At 34.7% G+C, this 9,736-nt stretch overlaps 1 protein-coding gene across 1 annotated transcript in view; it reads right to left on the reverse strand.

Annotated features, from left to right (window-relative positions):
• The window catches only part of LOC110033675 (LEAF RUST 10 DISEASE-RESISTANCE LOCUS RECEPTOR-LIKE PROTEIN KINASE-like 1.1), a 26,606-nt gene that overhangs the window by 4,814 nt on the left and 12,056 nt on the right, over nucleotides 1–9,736 (reverse strand).

The raw sequence follows: 9,736 nt of genomic DNA on the forward strand, positions 1-9,736 counted from the left end.
CTTTTACCCCCCCCCCCCCCCCCCCCCTCATTAACATTTTTATCGTGGGAACAATGACTAGGAAAACTTTTTTCTCATATTGAAAGACTCAAGAAACTGAGACCACGTTAAAGAATTTTCATTTTGACTTTCTAATGTTTCACTTTTAAGAAAATTGCTAAACAATGGTTCAATCACATTTTAAATAAATAGAGAGCCAAATCTGCCTCGAAGTGAAAGTATTTTACAAACAAATTAAAGAAAACCTCAAATAAATGACCATGAATCAACATACTAGACAGTTAGAGTTGAAGTAGAAATACTGCAGCACTCATACTTCATAAAATTTCCACTGGATCTAATGGCCTAGAAAAGGAATGTCTTGACTTTAACTGAAGAAGCACGATAATTAAATACTGGAGGCATTATTAAACAAGCGACAACCAGCAACTTGTAGGAATCTCTGGTACATAAGCATAAAATTGTGGGTTCTACCACTTACTGCAAATTTTATCATTGAAGCACTGTTGCTGAAGTTTTAAGTGAGCTGAAAACCCGAAAGATAGTAGGGATGTTCTCGTCACTGAACGACAACACAAACTCAAGTGGAGGGTGTCGAGTGTTGACCTCGCACATAGCAGGAGAATATTCTGATAAATTGCCTTTCCATCTATTCCAATAGTAGGCACTGAAATTTTTGCATGGAATCAAATTGAAAAATTCTGGAAGGAAACTCATGAAATACTCGTAATCTTGGTAGGAGCAAGAAGTGCGATTCTTAAAGTGATTGGTTCGAGGCGGAACAAAGTGATGAAAGGGGGGATCGAATATATAAAGGAAGTTGCAATTTATAGGATCCAAGATATTGCCGAGTTCCTGATCTAAGACTATTAGTCTTCTGTTGTGGCAATCGATCTCTTTCACAGTACGCCAACTCTCGTCTTCAAATTTAATCTCCAATTCACTGTGATTACATCTAACAACATATTCCATTGAAGAAGGCGGAACTGAATTTATAGTTGACAAAGGGAAGCAGATTTCATTCTTTTGGCATGATAGAGTCGGATGGTAACTGAAGGTTGCCTTGACACAGAGAACGAATAAGCAGGAATAAACTAAGGAGAAAACCATATCAGCTCAAAATTCTGAGAGTTAGACGCGTCCAAAAGCTAGTACTGGTTTTTTATACGCTATGTTTTCAAGTCGATGGTTATAAAAGCTATAAAATGCTAAAAGAGCCTGCAGACGTGTGGACTAATCTAACAGTTGGGCCATCTAAGGGACCATTTCCTCCAAGAAGCAGACTATCGTAATGAGTGGGGTTCGTTCACATTTTTTTTTTTCTTTTTGGGAAATTTACTGACAAAACACAATTCTTATGCATTTAATGCTGTGACACGAACCTATGAATTCCCAATGGCAGGCAAAGACTCCTACCTAGGGTTGTAAACGAGCTGGCTCATGTTCGGCTCGTTAAAAAAATAATATTGTTCGTGTTCGGCTCATTTATATATCAAACGTAAAAATTTTGTTTGTATTTGGCTTGTTTGCTTAGCTCGGGAACAATGAGCCGTTTTGATAGCCCAAGTCATGTAGCCTTAGGATGCTAAGGGTGGAGGCGAGATCTAAATCTTAGTACTTATATTAAAATATTCATGTTCGACTAGTTTTCTTAGCAAACAAATTGAACACGAGCTTTTTACCAAGCCAAACACGAGCTTTTCACGACAACAAACCATTTTAACAGCCCTACTCCTACCAACCGAAACACTAAGGTGCGACGCCTAGTAGTGTTTGGTAGCATGGTATTTGGTTATGAATTTAGCTTAAATCCGAGTAAAAATTGAAAAAAAAACTAAAATTAAATCCGAAGCTCCCTCCAATTAAATTTTTTCGCGTTTGTCTTTTCTTATCAGTTTCGTTTCTTTTATGACATGAATTCAAATTTATTAAATCCGATTGCGAGGAGAATTTAAGAATTTCTTCCGTAGTATCGTGGGTATCATCTCCATGGCCATTTCTGTCAATATGAATATGAATTTATCAGATTTAAAATGCAAATATAGGGTGCAACCAGACGCCCTATTAGTGTGGTGCTTTGGTATACATGGAAGAATATTTGTGTAAGTTGGAAGGAAGAAGATAGAGATGTTAATTTCTCTTTTAAGTATATGAATGGCAATGTAAACCCATAAATTGATGAGGTCAAGTTAGAGAGTAGGTCACCCTGATTTGTTTTAAGGGTCCTTGGCAGGACGGAAGATAGGGACGCGATGGGTAAAATAAATAAATCATGAAAAATAATTCTTCAAAAAAAAATCTATATAAACATTTAAATTGAGATCTATGTTTTTTAGATGCCTCAATAAAATATCATCAAAATAAAATAAATCCTAGGTAAATGGATAGCTTCAAGGATACGCAAGTATGAATAAAACTCCTAGCTGTCAAGAGTCAGTCTTCTCCCACAAATATTTCATTAGATGTAGCTTTCGCCTACAGAAGAAAGTAAGAGATGCATTAACCAGACAATGACCAAGGAGAACATTGATGGACTAGACCTCTGCAATTTTGAAAAAAAGCACCGGTTTCACACACCCAAAATGTTAGCATTTTAAACCACGTCTCCTTTTACGTGTTTTCTTTTTCAGATCAATCACAATTTGTATTTTAATAGATTTTAATTGGTTTTTGAAACCAATTAAAATTATGTTGATGTTATTTCTTCCCGTTGAATTATGTTCGAAAGTAGAGAGAAGTTAATACATAGAAGAGAAAATTCAAATTGTATTATTTGTTGGAAGGCAAGAGAGCCTTGATGGGGCCAGTCAAAGGAGAAGAAAAAAATATTGTGTAGAATCAAACTTTTTCTAATGGAAATAAATGATCAACAAAATAGAGTACAAAAGGTAGAAATGCGTTCACATTTTTTTCTAATGGAAATAAAAGATTAGCAAAATAGAGTACAATAAGAACTAAGTCCATGTGAAAGATAAACTTGACAGCAATTCCATCTCCCAAATTCGGGAAAAACCAATGTTGCCAAAAAAGTTCGTTTTGATTTTTTAAATCATGAGCCAAATTTAAGGATTAATTGGTGATTTTTTTACGCAAATATTGTTTGTTGAATATTCCTCAATTCTGAATCATTAAGCAATTTTCTATCGAGGGAAAGGGACATTCATTGTCTACCTGTAGTTTCACACGTTCTGTCAAGCTGGAAACATATTCTTTGCTTGGAAATGAGGATGACAATTTGGTTTTTTATTTAGGGCTTTAGTAAGCATGTCTTCCATCTTAAATTTTATTAGTGTATTTAACTTTTATAATATATTATTCAGTGTTCTCCTTGATGAAATGTATCAATCTCGACATGCTTAATATTTTAAAGATAAATGGGATCTTTAGCAATGTTAATTGTAGGTTTTTTAACATGTCATTATCATTGTTACTTTATGAATCACTTGGATTTATTAAAAATACCTTCCCCTTTTTCGCTACTCTCCCTCTCGTGCCTGATTTGCTCAAGCTCGAACTTAGAAACATTCGAGCCAACAGGATAAGGGCAACTGGCTTCATCCCTTGTGAATAGCTTGATGAATGTCGAAGCGGCCGACCGAGGGTTGGTAGATCCTGCTTCCTATCTTTCTGCCAAGGCCACCCGGATTGCTATCCTTTCAGCCTCTTGGTGTTGCACATTCGAGGGACCTACTACTGATAGAGAGCTTTTAGCGAGCATCACAGAAACTCTTCTGTGATCCTTGGAAAATAATAGAATACTCTGACCAGAGTTTACTATTTATGCACCATTGAGATCTTTGCCTGCACAGACCACCAGGAGCATCTTCCGGCCCGCAACTGCAGTACCTTCAAGGCAGGCAGATTTGATACATTCAGCTGCTCAGGCTTTCTTCTTCACGGTTCGATACATTCAGCCGCTCGGGCTTTCTTCTTCATGGCCCGGGCGGCTGGTGTTGCATCCTGCTCGGCCTCTTGAGCATCAGAGGCCGCCCAATCTGCCACCAACATCCGCCCGAATGAATCTAGTTGTAGCACCTGATTAATAGTCACCAAATCAAGGCATTGGTGGACAAATATTTGGCACCATTCTATTGTCTTAGCCTCCTCCGGTACTTGATCCAACACTTTTTTCTTGGACATGGCGACCGCGCCTCTAAACAGAATAGTTTGGATGTACTAACCCCAATAAGAAGAATCGAGGTAGAAGTGTAGCTTCCTGTCTTTTACCTTATTCTCCAACCCCAGCAGTTGGACCTTGCTGAGGGAGGAAACTTGAACGTAGTCATGTGGGCCGATCTGAAACAAAAAGAAATATGCAAAGAGCTTCATCGACCTGGGAAATCCCAACTGAAGACAATAAATAATAAAAATCATGATGGCGACTATGGAATTTGGCAAGATTTGAGAGGATCCCCCGTAGTGATTGAAAATGGCCTGCAACTCCCAAAAAAAAGGAAACCCTAACCAAAGCAGAACTAATCTTTATAAAAGATGAGGTCAGCCTCGAACGGAACAGGTTCTTGCGTAGTTTGTTCGATCGGTAGGTCTTGCGCTATAGTAGAAGGTTGAGCCGATAGATCGATGACCAGGTTGATTGACTGAACATTCCTCAGCTAAGGACCAAGGAATGAATCTGATGACCCTATCTACTCCGCCAATGCGACCTCTTTACTCTTAGCGATGATTTTCTTCTTTAACCTTTTGGGTGGTACCGCTCCTTCGGTCTACCGAAGGCAGCATAAAACATATCTTCGTTAAGGGGGACTGACCGAGGGATTTGGCACATTCTCCATGACAACGTTTGGAAGTCAACTGATTCAGACAAGAAGAGATGCAAAGCAAATAAAGAAAACAAAGTACCATCACACCATATTTATAAGAACTAAAAGCGCAAAAAATCATGTGAGTTTAATTATTGAGTAATTGATTGAGAATTAATGCTATCTACATTTTCCATTAAATTATTTTATTGTTATCGCAACGTCGCTTTCAAGAAGTACGAAAATCGGTGAACTTCATTAGTTAATCATACACATACAAGCATTCAATATAATTCATTTCATTGAGATTTAATATTATTCAGTTCAATATATAATATATATATCTTATAAATACATAATTATTAAACTTACTGAAAGATTATAATGCTCACAACAAGATAATCAATATATAAAAGAACATCGAATAAAAATCGTGCAATTGAATTCAATAATTATCAATCACTAACCATGTAATTGATTTCGAAGAAACAAAATATTATTGTAGTTTAAAATTAAGAACACTTAACTTCCTTTCAGACTTCTTTGCCTTGAAGTTCAAGCACTTCTTTCTCTAATATAAAACTTATAATGATGTAAAGTATTTTTATTAATTAGTTTATTGAAATTGCAATTTAATTTAATTTAATCATTAAATAAATTGACTGATATTGTTTATTTTTCATTTTTTTCATTACTAAGAAAAATTTATCAATAAAATAAAAAATATATATTTTGCATGATTTAAATGTAACACTTTCTTATAAGAATTTAATTTATTTTTAATCATATATTTATTTTATTACATAAATCATATTAATTTAATATTTAGCAAATTTCTCATAATATAGCTATTATGATTCTGATTCAAATTTATCATATTATAATATTTAGATTCTATCAATCAAAATTTTAACTTTAACAATTTAATCATGATTATTATTTTATTCATATGAATAAAGCATCATTAACCTTTAAAATTTAAATTTATTACCAGCACATTTAATAAATTTAACAAAATTGTTAACTATGCGTGTGTTACTCTATTTCCTTATTTTTTACTGTTTTACAATTAAAATTTCTTATTAAATAAAAAATTGTTGAATAAAATTTAATTTGTTGTATATTATATTTTTATTTACGTCTTTCATTAATTTTATTTATTATTGTTATTATTTCTTCATATTCCAAATTTCTCATTTATATTAAAGAATCATAGTCAATAACTATTAATTTAATTTTCTATTCATCAATTTTTAATTTTACTTTCAAGATTTATTTTACAACATAATATAAAGTTCTCACCTTATTGGCATCCTTGAGCATATACACCTATTGAAGCTTAATTGTCTGAGCATCTAATCACGATTTAGCTTCAAAGCACGATTCACTCAAGCTCTTTCTCCCTTCACATGAACAATTATCCCTTCTCATGATTTCAACTTCTAGCTTTGCCTCTCGTTCACATGTCGTCCATGCTCAAAAGTAGACCCCTTAGTTCAACTCCAAATTTGGACAATGTTGCACGTTGTTAGCCTCATAGTAATGTTTTTTACTATGTTTGAGAGTGCATGTTCGATCCTGCTATTCCAAATCATGAAAATCTCCAACACTTCGTTTTTGCACTTCATTGTGTACACACAAACATACCTAGAGTAATCATCAATAAAAGAGGCCAAATATCTCTGTCCGTTGAATAATGTTATTTTCGTCGGACATCAAATATCTGTGTGAAAATGCTCTAAAATACTTTTTATACTATGGATAACAGTACCAAAAGATACATGTGCTTCTTGTCAAATACACAATTTTCACAGAAATTAATTGTTCGTCTTTTGATCAGCTAAATTAACTTGAAAAGTTAGTTTTAAAAATAACAGTGAGCTAACCAAACTAGTGAATACTCAAACTCATAAACTATAGTAATACAAAGGAAAATGAAGTAATATGCATGTTAGTTAAGTTTCTTAATAAACTAATATAAATATTTGATGATTCACAGAGTTATATATCAATAGCATATTAATATCATTTCATATATCTATATATATATATATATAATTTATTTATTTTTTTATTTTTGTAATGGGCATTTTCTAAATAAGATAATGCGAAATTACCATTGATAAAATTTGATTCATTAAAGTGAAAGAAGTAAGTATGTGATCTTGTGTAGCTTGAGAAGTAACTTGAAAAGCGTTAATTTTAAAATAAGGTACATGAAAAGGGAGGGGGGGAGGATCCCCGTCTACCCAAAAAATACACACCCCTAGGGGTTCCTCTCCCCACAGTACAACTCACACCAAAAAGAATCTCCAAAATACAGGTAAGTAAGTATGTGATCTTGTGTAGCTTGAGAAGTAACTTGAAAAGTAAAGTAAAAATCATGTACAAAAGTATCTTCATATTAGCAAAGTTCTCCAAAATCATCTCCACGGGCAGAGAAAAACCAGCAAAAACCGTGAGATCAAAACAGTAAACAGGAGTCATGAACAGGGAAACAGAAAATTGAACTCAACCTGCAGCAAAATGAAAACCTACCAAGCAAAATATAAAACCCGCAAGAGGAGAAATGTAGACCCCAGTCATCAAACCGAAAGCAGCTCCTCCTTAGAGCCAATAAGCGAAAATGATTAAAAACGGACATAAGGCAGATTTAAGCTATCCCCAATGAGGAGTCTTCTAAGAGGAGCAGGGGGTGGATACCAACGTGACAGACCTCCCCTGCATGCTTGGCAAGCTAATCAGCAGGGGAGTTGTCCTCTCTATGAATGAATTTCCAGTTTACCTCAAGATGCTTTTCAGCCATAAAAATTAAAATATGTTTAAAATTGCATAATATATCCCAGAGGGGAGGAGAGCACATAATATATCCCAGAGAGGAGGAGAGGTACCCAAAAGAATATCATAGATCATTTTAGAATCCATTTCCACCTCTAATTTATGAAAATTGAAAACATTAGTCACCATTAATGCCAGAAAAACCCCCCAGCATTTTGTTTCTAATGGATTATCAACAACAACAGAGGAGGTGAAAAAACAGAGACACCTACCCTCAAAATCTCTAAATATTCCCCCAACCGCAGCATAATCAAGATGTCAGCAGCCATCCACATTTAATTTAACATAACTCGGTGAGGGGGGAGCCCACCTAATGAGCCGGGGGGGGCTTTAAAACCTAAACCTCAGTAGAACCAGCCCTTAAGACTTTATTGTAATAGGCAATCACATAAGCAACAGTCATAGAAGCATTGGGGGGACAAGTGTGGTATTTAAAACTGTTTCTAGAGTTTCAAAGGAACCAAAGGACTAGTAAAGCAAGGGGAAACCCCTCCTTACTTATATCAAAATCTTTCCATTGTCATAAATATTTTCTTAAAGAGCCTCTATGCATCCAAGAAAAACCGAAATGTGCACCAAGCATATCCCATACTCTTAAGACTAGTAAAGCAAGGGGAAACCCCTCCTTACTTATATCAAAATCTTTCCATTGTCATAAATATTTTCTTAAAGAGCCTCTATGCATCCAAGAAAAACCGAAATGTGCACCAAGCATATCCCATGCTCTTAAAGAAAAAGCACATTCAAAGAAAATGTGTCTCATGTCTTCCTCCTCCATTTTGCACATATGACATCTGGAAGCCATTTTTAAGTCTTTTAACTTAAGAATATCATCAATAGGTATTAAAGAAGTGAGGTAGCACCAAAGGAAAAAGGATATAGAGGGAGATAAAATTTTATGCCATATCCATTTTCCCCATAACCAATCACGATGTGAATGTAAATTGTTATAAATAAGTTTGCAAACTGATTGAGAATTGTTTCTTTTTCACATAGGGAGATCCTTTTGTGTAAGTGTAATAGGAATAGTAAGAATATGTTTTGCATTTTGTTCCCCCACAATAGAACATAATTTTGAGAAATCCCATCCATCATGAGTAAAGAAATCAGAGACCAATAAGGAATTAGTATGAAAAGAGTGTGAATAATCAGAGTTATGTGACAACCCCCAATTATCATTCCAGAAAGAAATGCAAAAAGGAAGTCCAAAGAGATGAGACCAATTTGAATTTAAACCAAAGTTTGCAAAGGCTTACTTCCACAATATGTTTTAATGCCTTAAAACTAAACCCTCCAGTCTTTTTAGGCTTACAAACTTTATGTCAAGTGCCCCATAGTTTCTTTGCACCATTTCCCACCCATAGGAATTTATTAAAAAGCCTCTCCATCTCATTAATAACACTTTTTTGGGATTGAACACTTGCAAAACATATAGTGGAATACTCTAAAGAACACTATAAAGCAAAGAGATCCTGCCCCCAGTAGAAAGAAAAATATTTCTCCAATTATTAATTTTACGTTTGATTTTATCTATAACATCATCCATATGACTTTGTTTTCTCCTTCCCCTTATCAAATTGACCCCAAAATATTTAAGAGGGAGAGAGGCATGATGAAAACCAGTATATGTAACTCCCCATTTAATAAAATGCTACTTAACCTGCTTGCCAAAAAACATCTGACACTTGCACAATTAAAGCGAAGTCCAGAGCAATTCTGAAAATCCTGTAAAAGCCCCATCACTTGTTTTATAGCGAGTTTAGATGCATTAGCAAAAAGAATGACGTCATCTGCATAAGCAAGGTGTGAGACCATTATTTTAGCTTTGTGAGAGGAGAGAACTGTGAGAGAACTGTGTGTGAGGATGTGAAAACTCAAAATGATTAAGCATCCTGGATAAATAGTCAAAAGCTAAAATGAAAATAATAGGGGAAATGGGGTTTCTCTGTTTAATGCCACGACATGTAGTAAAAAAGTCATAAAAGTTTTCATTAACTACACAGAGTAAAAGTTGTTAGCCAACCATCTTTTAACCAAAGTGCAAAAACTGGTATTGAAACCCCTAGCTTTCACTAGCTTTCAGAACGTTTCCCAATTTATGGTATCAAAGGCTTTCTTGATATCTAATTTGATAACCA

Source organism: Phalaenopsis equestris, unplaced genomic scaffold, assembly GCF_001263595.1.
Source record: "Phalaenopsis equestris unplaced genomic scaffold, ASM126359v1 Scaffold001251, whole genome shotgun sequence".
Classification (NCBI taxonomy): Eukaryota; Viridiplantae; Streptophyta; class Magnoliopsida; order Asparagales; family Orchidaceae; genus Phalaenopsis; species Phalaenopsis equestris.